Here is a 20,382-nt window from a genome sequence, read left to right as displayed (position 1 = left end):
CCAACAGTAGACTGTGTGACCCTGGGCAAGTCACTTGACCCCCATTGCCTAGCCCTTACCACTCTTCTGCCTTGGAGCCAATACCCAGTATTGACTCCAAGATGGAAGGTAAGGGTTTAAAAAAAAAACGTACAGTAGAGTATTATCATTCTGTAAAACTGGTTTGATTCACTTTTTGCTAAAAAATTACCAATTTCTGATTCGCATTCTTCCTTTGGTTGGAATTTAGAAATAGTTTCCATTAGTGGTGCTTCTAAAATCTTGACAACTCAAATATTATCTTGATAAATCTCTCTGTAAAAGGCAGTAGAGTACTTTTCTCCTCTTCAGGTATCTAAGAAGCTTGTCAGCATTCAGTTAACATGGATAGATAATTTAATACTTCAAGAATGAAGTCCTGTACCAGATGTTGGGGATACAAAGGAAGCCAGACTCTGTTCTCAGTTATTAATCAGTTCTTTAACTAAAGTAAATTTAAAAAATTATAAGATGTAGAGAGGCAGATATAGGCTTTAAAGAATTAGTATTATTTTGGTTTAAAAAAAAAAAGGTATTTCTGGCGAACGGCGAGCAGCAGCGGCGGCCCGGAGAGGTGCAGCGGAGGTTTCCTGGTTTCGGACCCCCAGCGGCCGGATGGTGAAATCCTCCCTGCAGCGGATCCTCAACAGCCACTGCTTCGCCCGAGAGAAAGAGGGGGATAAACCCAGCACCACCGTCCACGTCAGCCGCGCCATGCCAGTCCTCAGCCTCCACAGCAGCGGCAGCCGCAGCAGCGAGAGTTCCAGGGTCTCTTTTAATTGCTGTAGTAACCTGGGTCCAGGGCCTCAGTGGTGCTCCTGATGTCCCTCACCCACCCCTGAAGATCCCAGGTGGGCGAGGGAATAGTCAGAGGGATCACAATCTTTCAGCTAATTAATTTTATTCTGATAATCGGCTGACTGTAACAGAGGAACTAACGTCTAATAACAGGACAAGAATTCTAAATGTCCAGTCCAGGCTTACAGATGCCAAACACGTTAATTGGAGAGCAGTGCTGAACAACAACAGCCTCTACATTGAAATTCCAGGTGGTGCTCTACCTGAAGGGAGCAAAGATAGTTTTGCAGTTCTTCTGGAGTTTGCAGAAGAACAGCTTCATGTTGATCACGTCTTTATCTGCTTCCACAAGAATAGAGATGATAGAGCTGCATTGCTCCGTACTTTCAGCTTTTTGGGCTTTGAGATTGTGAGACCAGGGCATCCCCTTGTCCCCAAGAGACCAGATGCTTGCTTCATGGCCTACACATTTGAGAGAGACTCTTCGGAAGAAGACTAGATTGCAATGTTTTGCATCTTTAGAGCTTTCTTGTTGTCTGTAAAGATGAGTCTGTGGAAATTTTGTCAACATCGATTACAGTGCATTTAATGTTGTGCTTTGTACGAAATATTGTGACCAACTGCTCTAGTGGTGGGATGTTGAAAATTTCAGACTTTATCATCTTTTCTGGATTTGTCCGCATGTTGTGATTGTGCAAATAAATGCTCACTCCAAATTAGCAGTATATTTCTTGAAGTTTAATATTGTGTTTGTGATACTGAAGTATTTGCTTTAATTCTAAATAAAAATTTATATTTTACTTTTTTATTGCTGGTTTAAGATGATTAAGACTATCCTTACACATTCAAAAGAAGTTTATTTGAAGTAAAGTAGTATCCTAGGCACCAAAATGGTAGGTCTTTTAACTTTGAAAGAGAGGTATTAATCTGCCCTTCTATTGCTCTCAAATCAGAATAAAAAGATTAAAACTAGAAAAAAAAAAGGTATTTCTGTCAATGTTAGGAATTTCTATCTGCAATCTAATCTATTAAATTGTTTTTTCCTGATGTCTAGCTTGTGATTTTTTAAAAAGTTAGATTTTTTTTAAACTATACTGTGTATTGGCTCCAAGGCAGAAGAGTGGTAAGGGCCAGGCAATGGGGGAGTCAAGTGACTTGCCCAGGGTCACACAGCAAAAAGTTAGATTTTTTACCTGCCTTTTTAAAATAGAGTTTTATTCTTGCCTTTTGTTTTTGCACCAGTCATTCCTAAATGTGATCCCTCATATATGTACATATATGTAGCCTAAGCCCACCCTTATAACAAAGAAAAACAGTTAAGTGACATCACAGTGATGGTATCTGACAGTGTATGCAACATTCTAATTCCATCTCTCTCTCTCTTTTTATTTTATTTTATTTTTTTAAAACCCTGACCTTCGAGCTTAGAATCAATAAAGTGTATTGGTTCCAATACACCAATATTGGTGGTAAGGGCTAGTCAATATGGATTAAGTGACTTGCCCGGAGTCATATAGCTAGGAAATGTCTAAGTCCAGATTTGAACCCAGGTGCTCCTTATTCCTGTCCTGGGGCTTTATCCACTGTGCTACCTAGCTGTCCTACAGCTGTCTCTCTTTCTAAAAAAGGGAATTGTTTCCTCACTTTTTCTCAAGGTTCAAAACCAGTCATTCCAAAAATAAATGTCTTATTGAGGTTCTTTTCCCACTTTATTATCATTCATTAACATTTTTTGAACTTTAAAAATATCAAATAAAATTAGTATTTTTATATGCAAAATAGAATAGAAAAAGATTATACATGAAACTGTGTTCCTTTATTATTTATATAAAATTTTATTTTTTCCTTTAAAGTATTTAACAAATTCAAGATGAAAATTTAAAGATCTCTTGCTTATTTATGTTTCCTTTTGGCTTTAAAAAAATACTTCAAGGGTAGCTGAGTGGCTCAGAGGATAGAGAGCAAAGCCTGGAGACAGGAGGTCCTGGGTTCAAATTTGACCTTGGACACTTCCTAGCTGTGTGACCTGGAAAAAGTCAGTTAACTCCAACTTCATAGCCCTTACTGTTCTTCTGTCTTCGAACTGATACTTAATATGGATTCTAAGACAGAAAGTAAGATTTCTTTAAAAAATACTTCTTTGACTTCTTTTTTCTCTTTTTTCTGTTCATTTCCTTTCTTTTCTCTTCTTTTCCTTTTCTTTTTGAACACGAATATAGTCAACGCTCCTCTCTCTCTCCCAGTTTCCCCACCTCCATGGAAAAAACTAAAAACAAATATATATTTTCATACAAAGCACATTTTGACACTGATCATACATGAAAATGTATTTTTTATTCTGCACCTCTCATCTGGGTGATAAAATGATAGCAAATTTCACTATTTGTGCTCTGGAATCATGGTTGCAATTGCACAGATCATAGTTCATAAGTGTTTTGATGGTCTTTTCTTTTCTTTTAAAAATTTTTTTTTCCCATTTGAATAAGTTTATTTAGTCAATTTAGAACATTATTCCTTGGTTACAATAGTCACAGTATTTCCTTCCCTCCCCTCTACCCACTCTTCCCTCAGTCAATGTGCAATTTCATTGGGTATTACTTGATCAGAACCTATTTCCATGTTGTTGTTTACACTTGGATGTTCATTTAGAGTCTACATCCCTACCCATATCCCTTCGACCCATGTATTCAAGCAGTTGTTTTTCTTCCTTTTTTTCACTCCCACAGTGTTTCCTCTGAATGTGGAGAGTAGTTTTTCTTGTAGTTGTTCAGGATCACTGCATTGCCACTAATGGAGAAGTCCATTACATTCGATTGTACCACAGTGTACCAGTCTCTGTGTACAATGTTCTCCTGGTTCTGCTCCTCTCACTCTGCATCACTTCCTGGAGGTTGTTCCAGTCTCCATGGAACTCCTCCACTTTATTATTCCTTTTAGTACAATAATATTCCATCACCAACAGATACCACAATTTGTTCAGTCATTCCCCAATTGAAGGGCATCCCCTCATTTTCCAATTTTTGGCCACCACAAAGAGTGCAGCTATGAATATTCTTGTACAAGTCTTTTTCCTTATTATCTCTTTGGGGTACAAACCCAGCAGTACTATGGCTGGATCAAAGGGCAGACAGACTTTTATCACCCTTTGGACATAGTTCCAAATTTCCCTCCAGAATGGTTGGATCAATTCACAACTCCACCAGCAATGCATTAATGTCCCAACTTTGCCACATCCCCTCCAGCATTCATTACTTTCCTTTGCTGTCATGTTAGCCAATCTGCTAGGTGTGAGGTGATACCTCAGAGTTGTTTTGATTTGCATCTCTCTAACTATAAGAGATTTAGAATACTTTTTCATGTGCTTATTAATAGTTTTGATTTATTTAATTGAAAATTGCCTATTCATGTTCTTTGCCCATTTTTCAATTGGAGAATGGCTTGATTTTTTTGTACAACTGGTTTAGCTCTTTATAAATTTGAGTAATTAGACCTTTGTCAGAGGTTTTTGTAATGAAGATTGTTTCCCAATTTGTTGCTTCCCTTCTAATTTTGGATGCATTAGTTTTGTTTGTACAAAAACTTTTTAATTTGATGTAATATCTGCCCCAATGGATTGGATTGTTCTTCCCTTTTTGGGTCAATTCAAAAGCATGTAAGAGTTGAGTATTTCCTATCTCCAACATTTTTACCCTTCCAGTGTATTGATGTTCTCTCCCCTCCCTCCATGAGCTTCTTTGTGACATATAAATTTACCCCCATTTGTTTCTTTTCCCATTTCTTTTAGTATTAACCTCTTTTTTTAGCTCTAGTTGTATATATATATATATATATATATGTATATATATATATATACATACATATATTTATATACACACATGTGTCTGTATTTATGCATGTATATATCTATATACCTATTTATGTCTTGTCCTTTCATTCTATACAGTTTGTTACTGTTCCCTCTAAGTGTAATTCTTCTAACTACCCAGGTGATAACAACAGTTTTTAAGAGTTACCTACCAATGACCCCTTTTCTTATAGGGATACATATCATTTTAACTTATTGAGTCTCTTAAAATTTTTTGTTTTGTTTTGTTTTTCTTTTTTCCCTCTTTTTTAATTACCTTTTGATGATTGTCTTGAGTTCTGTGCTTGGACGTCAAATTTTCTATTTAAGTCTGTTCTTTTCTTTGCAAATTCTTGGAATTCTTCTATTTTATTGAATGACCTTATTTTTCCCTGTAAGAATATAGTCAGTTTTGCTGGGTAGTTGATTCTTGGTTTTAGACCTAGTTCCCTTGCTTTCCAGAATATCATATTCCATGCCTTTTGGTCCTTCAGTGTGGATGCAGCCAGATCCTGCATTATCCTCACTGTGGTTCCATGGTATCTGAATGATTTCTTCTTGGCAGCTTGTAATATCTTTTCTTTGGTCTGATAGTTCTTGAATTTGGCTATAACATTCCTGGGTGTTGTCAGTTGGGGATTAAGTACAGGAGGTGATCTGTAGATTTTTTCAATCTCCACTTTTCCCTCTTGTTCTAGAATATTGGGGCAGTTTTCTTAAATAATTTCCTGTAGTATTGTGTCCAGGCTTTTTCTTTTGTCATGGTCTTCTGGTAGACCAATGATTCTTAAATTGTCTTTCCTCAAATGATTTTCTAAATCCTCTGTTTTGTGAATGAGATGCTTCATATTTTCCTCAATGTTTTCATTCTTTTGGTTTTGTTTTATAGTGTCCTGCTGCCTTGTGAGGTCACTTAATTCTAGTTGTATTCTGGTTTTTAAAAACTGGATTTCATCCCTGGATTTTTGGTCATCCTTCTTTTTCTGGTCTGATTTTCTATGGAGGTCATCTTTCATCCACTTTACCTCATCTTTCATCTCCTTTGCCTCATTTTCCATCTGATTGATTTTGGCTTTCAAGACACTGTTTTCTGTTTCCAGATGACTTATATTGCTGTTAAAGTTGTCTTCAGCTTCTCTTAATTGTGTTTTGAATTGCATTTTGAGTTCTTCCACAACCTGTATTCAATTTGCTGGGATTTCTGTTTTATCGTTTGCTGATCCCTCCGCCTCTGTTCTGTTCGCTGTATAGAAGCTATCTATTGTAATTTCTTTCTTCTTTTTCTGTTGTTTGCTCATATTCACCCCTTCTTTGCTCCCCGTATTTGTCTGTGCTCTTGCTCCTCTCATTTTTTTGGTTTTGGGGGCTTCTGTCAGTCTCCCGTCTTAGAGCTTTGACAGAAGATCTCTCAGTGCAGTCTCTGGGGGAGGGTTGTTGGGGGTTTGAGCTTCCCTGTCCTCTGGAGGATTTTGATTGGATTAAAGTCCAGCAGTCAGAGGGAGGGGTGTGGAACCTGGGCTTCCCTGAGTTCTGAAGACTTTTGATGGGATTAAGTTCAGCGTGGTTGGATTAGGTATGCTCTGAAGCCAACATCTCCTGTAAGGCTGGAGCAAATATGGAGGATCTACACAGTTTTGGCCAGGCTGCCACCTCTATGCTCCCTCTCTAGCTCCTTCCCTGTTGTCTGTGTTTGATGCTCTAAGCTTGGCATAACCCTGCCCACAAGGTACACCCTTCAAACCAGCGCCTTTGCCCACCCAGAAGTTCCTGCTGCCACTGGAGTCTCAGTGCTTTCAGTGGGTGGGGGAAGGGGTCCTGGGACCTTCCTTGTGCCTTCCCCTTAGACTTGAGTGTTCTTGGATTCCAGCTTTTGGGGGGGTGTACCTTTTGGATTGAGTCCAGCAGGAGGGTTCCTTGGCTCTGTCTTGTTGTTAGGTTTGATTTTCAGTCCCCTAGGAACATTCAGTTTGTGATCGGTAAGGAAGGGTATTCAGAGATCTGAACTTCTGCTCCTTCTAGGCTGCCATCTTGACTCCACCTCCCCTTTCTCTTTTCTTTTATAAAGAAGAATTATATATTTAATTTAGAATGTTTTTCCATGATTCCATGATTCATGCTCTTTTCCTCCCCTCCTCCCTACCCCTCCCAGAGCCAATGAGCAGTTCCACTGGATTTTACATGTAGCATTGTTCAAAGCTTATTTCATATTTTTAATATTTGCAATAGAGTGTGATGATTAGATTTGGTGCTCCACTGATTGTAACAATGAACAATGAATAACTTAGCTCTTCCCTGATTGTGAAGATTTAAATTATAACTCATGTCTATTTTTATATTTTAATCCCCATAAGTGTAAACACCCTACTTAAAAGTTAAGTAGGGAGACCTGCCAATTTTCAGATTCAATCACAAAAAGTGCAAACATGTACTTAAAAGTTAAGTATGAAGATCTGCCCATTTAGATCTAATTACCAAAAGTAAAAATATCTCACTTAATTATGAAGTGGTAGGTCTGTGACCCACGTGTGCGATAGTGGGTAATGAATCAGAATCAAGTAACTGCCTTCTGGGCAGTCCTAGAGCAGAGTGTCAGCTGTGATTGGTAGATGTGAAATTAGGGAAGTGTAGTTAAAATTTCACCTTTGAAGGTTGTTATAATATTAAAACTATGGCTGCCAAGGAATTTACTTATGAAATTCCTAAAATGAAACACTCAAGTGGAATGGAATTTATGGTGGTTTAATCACAATGGGAGTAAGAAAAGGGAGAGGGAGAGAAGTAGAGAGGAGAAAAGGGAAAGGGGTTACTCAACCTCTGGCCAAGCCAGAGGAAGATTAGGCCCAAAGGGCCAAGGTAGAGAAGGAATCAGTCCTTGACTCACATGACCGATCTGAAGGGAAGCTGTCTGCGGGCCTCCACCCTGCTCAAGCTCCTAGCACGAACTGCCATCTAGCCCTGTCCACAGGAAGTCAGCGAATTCCAGAGGCTGTTCCCTACCTCACTTCCTGTGCCTCACAAGTGCCAATAGTGGCTCAAGCTCGGCTTAGGACAGCCCAGGTGGGCAGTTAGTTATTTATGATTTGTCATTGACTAGCACATGCCCGTGTAGTGTGAGTGTGCACAATTTTGGGTGCTAGACCAAGCAAGATGGAGATTTTAAAATTCACAGAAGTGACCCACGAGAAAATGCCTTTAAAAGAGAGAGTACTACATAGATTTGGGGATTCTTGGACAGAGTTCAACTTGGACTTTCACTTCTGCTGAAATTCAATTCTTCATACTTTTGAGTTGAGACTGGTGAAGAGGGGCAGAAGGATCTGCTGACTGGACTGACACTTGGTGAGAGAAAAGCTGACTCTTAACTGCTAGATTTTCTGAAGAGAATTCCCAGGTCCTCGACTTTGCCAAGACTGGCTGAAACTAATTTTCCCTGCCTGGAGTAAATTACTTAGTGCTCAGGCTAGATATCTTACCTTATTCTCTCTCTGATTTCTTGCTTCACTCTTTCTACATTTTGTAAATAAATTATAAATAAAATCTTTTTGGAATCAATTAAATTCCTGGTGAACAAACTCTTAAATAGTCAAGTCCAACCCTTTAAAAATTAACCCCTTTTCCCCCTTACAAGAGTGTTGAATTTTTTCTTTATAAGGTTGTTGTCACTGTATAAATTTGCACTCCTTATTCTTCTGTGCACTTCATGTAAATCAGTTCATATATCTTTTTCTAAATTCCTTTGAAACTATGCCTCTCAGTATTTCTTATATTGCAATGATATATTTTTAATATAACTTTTATTTATTTTCCCTTTTTAAATTAACAAGCATTTTTTCTTTCCCTTTCATTTTTACCAATAGAAAAGGAAAACAGAAAACCAAACCCCTGCAATAAGTATAATCAAAAAGAAATTTCTTCATCAACCTGGTCCAAAAACTATGTCTCATTCTGAATCTTGTACCTATCAACTCTCTTTTAGAAGGTAGCATAGTTCATCATTGGTTCTCTGGATTTGATAAGACTTAAGTTTTTCTCAATTGTTTATATTTACAATGTTTTTGTTATGATATGAATTATTTTCCTGGCCTGTTCACTTCAAATTGCATCAATTCATTCAAGTCTTCTGTTAATTATATGGTTGGACTGAATATTTAATTGGTAGCCAGGGATTTAATTTCTAAATCCCAAAAATGAATTACTAAAGTAAAATGCAATTTATGATAGTTTATTTTTACAATAGAGGGAAGATATTAAGGAAGAAAGAAAAGAGGAGAGAGAGAGAGAGAGAGAGAGAGAGAGAGAGAGAGAGAGAGAGAGAGAGAGAGAGAGAGAGAGAGAGAGAGAGAGAGAGAGAGAGAGAGATCCAGCTTCCTCTGAGCCAGGTAGAAATTATAAGGCACCAGCCAGGGGAAAGGAGTCTCAAGATGATGGGCCTTTCGTGGAGGCTCACCCCTCCGGAAAGGGCAAGGAAGGAAGTCAGCCTTTACACTCACCATGTTGTCAGTTCAATCATCAGCTCCTGTTATCAGTCTCAACTCCAAGTGACTTCACTCCAAGTGACTCCCTTCAAGTCTGTCTTCACTCCAAGTCCAAGTGTCTCTTCTATGTGTTTCTGTTTCTACTTTTAAAGACCTTTTTCTATTGTGTCACTTCCCCTAAATTTTACATCTACCCATCACAGCTGACCCTCCACTCCAGGACTGCCCACTCTTTCACATGTGGGTCACAGACCTCCCACTCAATGTATGAAATGGGTGTTCACCCCTTTTTGTGGTTAAAATCCAAAATGTGTAGATCTCCATACTCAACTTTTAAGTACCATGCTTTACACTTTGGGGATTAAAATCTAAAAATAGACAGGGGATTATAATTTAATCTTCATAATCAAGGAAGAGGTAAGTACCTTCATTGTTATAATCAGGAGAGAGCCAAATCCAATCTTCACACTTCCCTTGATTATTCTGAAACTGTCCCTTTCATCATTTCTTATGGATCAATAATATTCCATTACATTAATATATTCTGACTTATATAGTCATGGGCACTGCCTAAGTTCATAGTTCTTTTTCTAACACAAAAATAGCTCCTATAAAATATTTTTTTACCTATGGATTCTTTCTTTGTTTCTTAGATATCTTTGTGAGTATAGGTCTATTAGTGGTATCCTTGGGTCAAAGGGCATGAATGATTTGGTAAATTTTTGTGGAAAGTTAAATTGAATGGTGTTTTGGGATCACTATAATTTCCCACTGATTTATCTTCCTCCATTCCCACCTTCTCCAGCTCAATATATCCACTCATTTGCAAGAAAGAAATACAGTTAAGCAAAGTGGATCAACATGTTGACTGTGTCTGGCAGCTCAGGTCTCATTCTGCATAAAGATTACAATACTTCTCTGTTGAAAGAAAGAAGGCATGCTTCCCTAACAGTTCATTCAAGTCATAATTAGTCACTGCATGGGTCAGAGTTCTGATGTTTCTCCATGTGATTTCCCTTTATATTATTGGGCTTATTGCTCTCAAAGACAGTTCTTAGCACAATGTAGGCCCTTAGTAAATGCTTGTTGACTGACTGACTCTTAGTTCTATTTCCTTTGTAACAGCACATATGAGTTGGGGCAGCTAGATCTCATTGGATACATCTATGGGGTGGGGGAGGGTAGATCAGCTCACATTTGGGTGGGAGATTTTTTACCCCCTTATAGTCTGGAAATGCCCATATCCCACATACCTTCAATGCCGTGTCCTACTGTAGAGTCCTTTCATTCTTATGAATTTGTTTTTTTTTTTTATCTTTTGAGGTAGTCTATATCGTTGGGTGCTGAGGAGAGGAAGCATCCCGCATCTAGCCTGCCGCCATGCTTACCCGGAAGTCCTCTCATTTATGACCAACCACAGTTCTAGAGGATGGATAACAAAGCTGACAGTTGAACTTTTTTTTCGAAATGCAGAAGGAGCTATGCATTTTTAGATGTGGCCAATGCAGGAATTGGTTCTGCTTAACTATGCATGGAATTAATCAAGAAAACATCTAATGCCCAGTGGACTTACGCGTCGGCTATGGGGGGTGGGGGGGAGGAAAAGAAAATGATCTTTAACGAATAATGCTTGGAAATGATCAAATAAAATATATTTAAAAAAAAATAAAAAAAATAAAAAAAACTATGCATGGAATTACAAGGCTTTTGTTTTTCTGTTCTTTTTTTTTTAAAGTTTCTTCTAAAAATGATTATTTATTAATAGGATTTATTCACACATGTCCTAACCCTTCCTCATCCTCCACACATCAAAAGTCATCATCTCGAGATAGGCATGTTCATACAAATTGAGTCTTTCATGTTTCCACCTTTCAGTTCACTCTCTGGAGGTAATCTTCACAATTTATTCTTCCAATATTGATTCTGTAGCTGTGTATGATCTTCTCTTGGTTCTACTCATTTTGCTGTTCATTAGCTTTTGTAGTTCTTTAAATTTTTTTTAAATTAGCCTGCTCATTGTTTATTATGGTACACTTTCTTTTCTTTTAAACTGAGCACAAGGTGGAAGGAGATAAAATAAATACTCATTAATTTAAAAATAAAGAAAAAGAAATATTAAAGCAAACATTTTGACTGAATAACCCAGAGTGTAGGTAACCAAAATAAGTCTCAAGAAGGCTCTTTATTTGTTTCTGAGATCTTTTTTTCATCTGGAACTCTGTGTGTCTGTGCAGGTCAGAGTTGTAGACAATGATGCAAAGGCAACATTTCCTGTCCTTGTGTCCCTGCAATGGGCTCCCACAAGAAAATTCTAGTTCTGAAATTCTGTGGTGTACAGGCTTTTCAAATAGTTCCAGTGGGATCATTTTCAAGACTGCTTTTAGGTTGCTCTGACCCTGGGCTCCAAATTCACAGCTTGACCAGGGTGGGTTGACTGTGGCTGATTGGTGGACTTAATGACTGCTAAGTCATTTGCAAGGCTGATGGAAGAGGGCCTTAGGTTTGTGCTTCTGATGTGCCTGAGGGCCTTCCTTTTTGCAGAGTGAGAAGCTGTGCCACTGGTATGGTTTTTTCTTTTCTGAAGGACCCAAATAGAAAGTCAGGGAAAATACCTCAAAAGAGATGAGGAAGTAGAAAACAAGAACATGAGATTGCTTATATCCTATTGGCTCATTTCCATCAGTGTCAATCAACTAAGCAATCAATAAACATTTATTAAGCTTCTATTATAGGGCTAGGCATTGGAGATATAAAGATGAAAGTGAAACGATCCCTGCTCTTGATTCCGCCCTGATTACATTCCAAAGGAAAAGCCAGCAAGTACACATCTAAATATATATAATTTTTTTGAGGGGGAGAGGTTGGTCCTGTCATTTCACTAATATAGGGAACTCCATTCAAGTGAGGAAACAGCCTTTTTAAATGCAACTGTGTACCCACTCTGCACTGGGATGCTAGTGAATTGCGTGCTCACTGAGCAGGAAACCCCAGAACTCACAGCTAGGATGTATCAGATTGAGACTCGTATGCACGTTTTACTGACTCCGAGGCCAGATGCTCTGAGCTGCCTCTATACAGAAAAATCTATACAAAATAAATACTGGATAAACTTAATAAATACTAGATAATTTATGATAGGAGAGTTATTCCAGTAGGAAGGGTGCAAAAATCAAGAAAGATGTCACCCCAGAGGTGTCACCTGAACTGAACTTTAAATGCATCTGGGTAAGAGGAGAAGGTGATGAGGGACCTCATTTCAGGCAAATGCCCTTCCATTCAAACTTTCTTTGCTCCTTGAAAATGGTGAATCCTTTTCACCTTTATCTGTAGGGTTTTTTTTTCTTACTACATGGTTATTTTCTAATGAGAGGACTTTTTTAATGATTTGTAACCTTCTTTAGTTCATTTCATCCTCCATAATGTAATGAGAAGAGTAAAAAAATAATATGTAAGGGAAGTAGTGAGATAGTGGATAGAGCACTAGGTCTGGAGTTGGGAGGACCTGGGTTCAAATTTGGCCCCACATACTTCCTAGCTATGTGACCTTGGGTAAGTCACTTTTTAAATTACAAAAAATATTTAAAAATTTTACTTTTATTATCATGCTAAACAGATTTCCATATCAGTTTTTGTTGTAAGAACACACTCATACAAAACTAAAACCCCCCCAATAAAACTGCAAATATACTGATGCTTTGATCTTAACCCCCACTACTTAGTCTTGCTGCTCTACTTTCTTAAAATTGATACTAAGACACTAAATCTCTCCTGATTAGAGAAATCCTAGTCAAAACAACTCTGAGGTACCATCTCACACATAGCAGATTGGTCAATATGACAGTAAAAGAAAATAAATGTTGGGGAGGATGTGGCAAAATAGGGACACTAATGTATTGCTGGTGGAGTTGTGAATTGATCCAACCATTCTGGAGGGAAATTTGGAACTATGCCCAAAAGGTGCTAAAAGTCTGTCTGCCCTTTGACCCAGCCATAGCACTGCTGGGTTTGTACTCCAAAGAGATAATAAGGAAAAAGACATGTACAAGAATATTCATAGCTGTGCTCTTTGTAGTGGCAAAAAATTGGAAAATGAGGGGATGCCCATCAATTGGGGAATGGCTGAATAAATTGTGGTATCTGATAGTGATGGAATACTATTGTGCTGAAAGGAATAATGAACTGTAGGAATTCCTTGTAAACTGGGACGATCTCCAGGAAGTGATGCAGAGTGAGAGGAGCAGAACCAGGAGAACATTGTACCCAGAGACTGACACACTGTGGTACAATCGAATGTAATGGACTTCTCTATTAGTGGCAATGCAATGATGCAGGACAATTATAGGGGATTTATGAGAAAGAATGCTATCCATATTCAGAGGAAGAACTGTGGCAATAGAAACACAGAAGAAAAACATGTGATTGATCACACGATTCAATGAGTACAAAAGATTACTCTGACAAAAATGAAAAATATGGTAATAGGTTTTGAGTGATAATACATGTATAATCCAGTGGAATTGTGTGTCAACTCCAGGGGGGTGGGGTGGAACAGGAAAGGGAGAGAACAGGAATCATGTAACTATGGAAAAAATATTAAAAAAAAGAAAATTATATTAAAAAATTGGTGCTGACAGAAGGTAAGGGTTTAAAAAAAGACAAAGTAGAAGGATGTGTAGTTAAAGAACAGAACTTCCCTTCAGTCAGATGTGCAAGTGTCCACCTCAGAAAGAAGTAAGAAGCAATATCCCATACTTGATTGTCTCCTGCCTAAAAAATCTCTGGAAGAGTATTCTGAGGGACTGCAGCTCACTGCTCAAACGTCAACTGTTATTATGACATTCTTAAACCCCTCTCTAAGCCTACTAGCTTTTCTTGGTAGTTTTTCTTGTATTTACTTAGTATCTGAAATGGTTTTCACATACTTAACTGCCTTTTTTTCTGATCACCATCTGCCCAAAGGAGGATTTTCCTCATCTGCTTTTTAGCCTGACCAGCATATTTATGGCTTTTGCTCTTAATTAAGTTTTTCTTTTGATCCCTTTGCACTCTCAACCAATTTGCTCAAATGAAGAGCAGTGGGGTTATAGGAGGACTAGAAAGGAGAGAAGGTATTTAGCTTTGTAAATGGTGAGCTATTGAGTCTGATCTTTTACACTTGCCCACAAGAGAAAATTAAGTGTGGAGGGGGTCTTTTTTGATGAATTGAAAAAAAAAAACATGCCTTATTTTTTTCCCTTGCCAAGGTATTCATCTCTTAACTGTCTGTAATTATCTAAAATACTTATTATTCAATTAAAAATGTCTGCAGAATCATCAGTAATAGAGAAATAGGTCTTAATCAATGACACATGTAAAACCCAGTGGAATTGTGTGTCGGCTATGGGAGGGGGTATAGGGAGGGGAGGGAAAGACCATGAATCATGTAACCATGGGAAAATATTCTAAATTAATTAATTAAATAAAAATTTTCAATTAAAAAATAAAAAAAGCATTTTGTAGCTGAAAAAAAATCTGAAAAAAAAATGTCTGCAGAGGGTGAGTCAGTGAATTGAGAATCAGGCCCAGAAGTCCTGGGATCAAATTTGTCCTCAGACACTTCCCAACTGTGTGACCCTGGGCAAGTCACTTGACTCCCATTGCCTAGACCTTACCGTTCTTCTGACTTGGAACCAAAACACAGTATTGATTCCAAGATGGAAGGTAAGGGTTAAAAAATATATATATTTACAGAAAGCCCTATTCATGCGATGAAAACCAAAGCCGATGGCATAAAACTTCAATGCTAACAACATTGCCTCCTTGTTGGCCCTAAATTTGACTTACTTTGTCTCTTAACTATTATTTGGGCCCTTTTATTTTTAGTCTAATACCGGGACATTCCTAGCGTGGTAACTGATGGGCTGATTAATCCCAGTGAAGTAAGTGTAAACTCTGAAGGCAGACTGATGCTTACACATGCATACACACACAAATATTTCACCTAGCTTACTGAAAAAGCTATTTCCAGAATGAAATGCTATGAATAGAGACCATAATATTTTTCTTTCCAAACTGTTTATTTAAAGAGATGCAGAAACCATCATGATGGAGATGCATAGACCTTCAGTGTAAACCGTGAACATCTGCTTTGTTTGAGTTTATGAGAACGTGATTTGCCCATTTCCCCCCTGCCTAGCCCTCACCTCTGGCCTGACGGGAAAGGCAGGATTTTGGAATTTATAGGAATTCTGACCTCCAGTGTCAGGAAGTACACAGGAATAGATTGGGGAGGCAGGGAGGAAGATGGCCCTGGATGAATTTCATCTCCCAGCAGAGAAAATGAAATTATTTGCTCTTGTTTCTGCATCCCTGTTTCCACAACACTTAGAGTTTTGTTAACGCTAATGCAATTTCTTTGGGCATGCTGAGAACACCAGTTCCCTGTCAAAAGAGTGCCCTTCTCCTCCCAGTCTAAAGATTCAGAACAAATCATTTTAACTGGCGACAAAATAAAACAAAAACTGTCTCAGTACTGGGAGAATACTTCAATATTTCAATGAATCTGTGACCTCATTGGAAAATCTTAATTTAGAAAACTTGATGCTTCCCTCTCCTACAACCACACACACACACACACACACACACACACACACACACACACACATACACAGAGAGCACAAACAAGATTTTTTTAAAAAGGAAGTTTGGAGGGATTTTTGGGGGGGTTCATTTTGGGCTTGAGAACTAGCCTGAAAATTTTCAGTTCCCAAGGAATTGATTCAACTAATTATGCTGAGCTAACCAAAAACAAGGTTTTAGGATGAAAAGGACCTTACAGTAAAGAAGGACAGCACCGGGTTAAAATACTTTTTTGGAAAAAGGTCTCATTGAGAAATTTTTCTAATGAGAGTCACACTTTAATGAATGGCTCCAGTATCAAATTGTCCTGAGACAATGAAGCAAGGGAGGCCATTCTTCCAGAACAAGCCCAGTCTGCTTTGTTTAGGGAACCAATCATTCTTGCAGCCAGTTTGGAAATGCCACTTTCAAGTCAATGAGAGTTATGTTCAAGTAAGAAGGCATACAAGACCCCCTTTATAGTGTCTGGGAAGTGATATTTTGACTTTGAATAGTTTCTACAGTGGATAAAAATTCCTTATTGGTTCTTTTAATGTGATGTTCAGCTACACTGGATTAACTCTATGGCCAAGTTTTTTTGGCTTCTTAACAGAGTGAATCAAGTCATTATAGTTACTGGCTTGCATGGATCTCAGACATTGCCTCCTTTGGGCCAAAGGAAGTCTTCTGTACTCTCTGCCATGTTTTGGGAACTATGGCTAAGGTCAGGCATTCTATTCGTTAGGGCAATTGGCCTATGTATGAACCTAGGAGTAGTCAAGAGGAACTGTCCAGGGTGGAGTTACTACAGACAACAAGCATGTATTAATCGTGTAATATGTGCCTGGCACTGGGCTAATGGGATATAAAGAAAGGCAGAAAACAGACCCGGTTCTCAAGAAGCTCAGAAACAGAGAAACAGGAAGTGAAATAGTGGGGTTGGCTTGGCTCATAATACAGAGATAGTCATCTTTATTACTAGGTATTGACTTGCATGAGAGAAATACAAATCTGATAGAAGTCTTGGCAAAAGGACCTCAGGGAGCTGTAACAAAGCTGGTGGTCAGTGATTAGATGGTCCTACATCTTCTCAACAGGGTAAGGAGATTTCAGTTGTTTTGAGAATGTGTTTTTCCACTTCTGTCATCAGTATTTTTAGCACTTGGCACTGATCATTGCACCTATTGTACACCAAATTGAGAAGGGATCAACTTGGTGTTGCACAATGAACACTGAATTGAGAGTGAGAGGACATGGATTTAAATCCCAGTTCTGCTCATTGGTATCATTGTGACCCTTGCTAAGTCATTTCATCTTTCTCAGCATCATTTTTCTCATGTATAAAATAAAGGTGTTGAACTGAATGATTCCCAAGGTCCCTTCCAAAGAGGTTAAAGTGAGTTCATTTACTGCTTAGTCCATTTTATTTTTTTTAAGATTGTTGAATAATTCAAATTAATTAATTAATTAATTAATAATATTTTTCCATGGTTACAAGATTCATTTTCTTTTCCTCCCTTCCCCCAACCCCCTCTCATAGCTGACACCCAATTCCACTGAGTTTTACATATGTCATTGATCAAGACCTATGTCCATATTATTGATATATTTGCACTAGGGTGATTGTTTAGAGTCTACATCTCTAATCATGTTCCCATCAACCCATGGATCACTGCTTAGTCATTTTAAAAGATGGCTAACTTTGTAACTTATGAAAAATTCTATGAGTAGGTTTAATAAAATGTAGAAAAAGAATGGTAATTTTTATTTTTCATCAAAATAGGTTAATTTGTAGTAATTAAATTTTGCTTTATATGCTTGGATAAATTAGGGGGCAATTTGGCAGAAAACAGATTTAGAGTATCATATTACAACATTAACTACAATAAACTCTAAATAGGTAAACAATCTGAACTAAAAGATCATAATATTCAAAAAAATGAGAGAATTAGAAGACTGTATCTTTCACAGTTATGGTTAGGTGATTAATTCATAATCAGAAAAGGGACTGAAGAAATTAAGGAAGACAAAATAGATAATTTTGATTATTAAAAATATAAAAGTTTTTGCATGAACAATATTAATACAGTAAGACTCAGAAGAAAATCTGTGGATTAGGAAAAAAACTATGCATCAAGTATTTCTGATAAAATTCTGACATGCAAACATATAAAGAATTGGAAAAATTGAAAAATAGTCAAAAGATGCAGACAAAAATGTTTCAAATAAAAAAATGCAAAATGTGCTGTCCAAAGAAGCTTCCATAATGACATGACCAAATGACTAGACTTTCTTTTCCTCTAATTCCTATATACACTTAAGTTATTGCCAATATTCTTCAAGCTGCTTGGGTTTGTAGTATAGCCTTAGAAATATAAATATTGGCATGGATTCTCACTAAAACTTGAACTTGTGGCAGAAAAAAAAAGCAATGCAAAATGTCAAGTTATATGAAAAATGCTCTAAATTATTATTTATAAGAGAAATACAAATGTAAATAAATATGAATTTTCACCTTCATCCATCAAAAGAATGAAGATGATATAAGATAGAAATAGTTAATATTAGAAGGAATATAAGGCAAGTGGGCAGTGAGGTTGCTCTGTGATAGAATACATGTCCTGAAGTCAGGAGGACCTGAATTAAAATCTGGCCTCAGATACTCCTTAGCTATGTGATCCTGGGCAAGTTACTTAACCCTGCTTTTCTCAGTTTCCTCACCTCTAAAATGATTTGGAGAAAGAAATGGCAAATCACTCCAGTATCCTTGCCAAGAAAACCTAAAATGAGGTCACAAAGAGTCAGACAGGACTGAAAGACTGAAAAAACAAAGGAATACAGGTACACAAATATAACATTGCTCTAGCTGAGAATTGGTTCAACTGTTTTAGAAAACCATTTCAAACTGTACAAGGAAAATTACTGAACTATTCACATCCTTTGATCCAATAATCCCACCATTAGGATCAAGGAGGTCAGTGACAGAAATAAAAGTCCAATATCTATATCTATATCTGTGTCTATATATATCTATATCTATATATCTTAATATCAATAGAAGAAGTTTTTATAGCAGCAAGAAGCTAACTTCTAGTTTTGGATCTCCATCAGCCCATTAGGCATTTCCAGCTGGATGTCTTGTAGACATCCTACACTGAACATGTCCAAAATTAAACTCATTATCTTTCCCCTCCCCTAATTTCCTCAGAACTTCTCCATTGTCGATGATATCATTCTCTTCATCCCCCAGACTTGAAACTAAAGTGTCAATTTTAACTCTTTATTTTCTCTCACTCTACCCCTCCATATCTAATCTGTTGTTATGCTGAATAATAACAAGTCTAATGATTTCACCTTTGCATCATATCTTTTTAAAATTAAATTAAATTAAAACATTTCCATAATTATGCATAACAAGTTTCCAACATTTTTCATAGAACATTGAGCCTTAAATTCTCTCCCCCATACCCATGGTGAGATTCAATCATGTAAAATATTTTCCCATATTAATCCGTTTGTGGAAAGGAACTCAACTTTAAAAAAAATTAAGAAAAAACAAAAAAAAGTTTGCTTTGGTCTGGATTTAGACTCTATCAATTCTTTTTCTTTGGAAGCAGATGGCATTTTTTATCATGAATCTTTTGGGATAGTGTAAGAATTAAGTAATATTTCTACACAAATATATATTTTATAAAGTTTATTGGAAAGGGTAGACAATTATTCCTCTAAGTAACCTTGACTGCATGGTGCCTAGCCTGCATGTCTCTTCCTCTTTCCCTCTCAGCTGCCTGCTCTGCATCCTGACTTCTTCCTTCTTCGTTCTCTTCTGGCTTCCCCAGATTCTTTTCAATTCTCCCCCTAAGAAGCCCCAAACCTTGATCTTTATTGACGCACAACACAGCACGCAAAACCTGGCGCAACTGTGGTATGTCAGGAATATTTGATGGACAGATCAAGCTACTGAGGAGGGGGGAGGGAAGGATCTTCCTTGACACAATAGTTTTGGGTCATTGTGTTGCTGGGAATACCTGTTATTCACAGTTTTTCATTGTACAGTATTCCTGTCACTGTGTTCAATGTCATCTGGTTCTGTTTATTTCACTTTTCTTCAGTTCATGTAAAATTTTCCAATTTCTTGCCCCACCCCTTTACCTTCCATCTGTGTATTAGTTCCAAGGCAGAAGAGTGGTAAGGGCTAGGCAATGGGGGTTAAGTGACTTGCCTAGGGTCACATAGCTGGGAAGTGTCTGAGGCCGGATTTGAACCAAGACCTCCTGTCTCTATGCTTGGCTCTCAATCCATTGAGCTATCCAGCTGCCCCCTCTAATTTCTTTCTGAGCTCCTCCAGATTGTCATTTCTTATGGCTTAATAGTATTCCATCACAATACTAATTACACAACCATTCCCCAATTGATTGGTATTCCCTCACTTTTTGATTCTTTACCCCCCCCACCCCCCAATAAAAAGAGCTGCTTTAAATATTTTTGTACATATAGCTCCTTTTAAAAAAATTCCTTTGGGATACAGACCTAGTAATGGTATTGCTGGATCAAAGGGCAAGTACTATTATATCACTTTGGACATAGGTCCAAATTGCTCTTCAGAATGGTTGAATCAGTTCAAAGCTCCCCCAATAGGGCAATAGTGTC

At 37.6% G+C, this 20,382-nt stretch overlaps 1 pseudogene; it reads left to right on the top strand.

Moving 5' to 3' along the window:
- On the top strand, positions 560–1,788 carry LOC100015234 (ornithine decarboxylase antizyme 1 pseudogene; annotated as a pseudogene).

The sequence above is a fragment of the Monodelphis domestica genome, chromosome 4 (assembly GCF_027887165.1).
Source record: "Monodelphis domestica isolate mMonDom1 chromosome 4, mMonDom1.pri, whole genome shotgun sequence".
NCBI classification, from domain to species: Eukaryota; Metazoa; Chordata; class Mammalia; order Didelphimorphia; family Didelphidae; genus Monodelphis; species Monodelphis domestica.
Note: the sequence above shows the minus strand (reverse complement) of the source record. Positions and strands in the feature narration are given on the sequence as shown.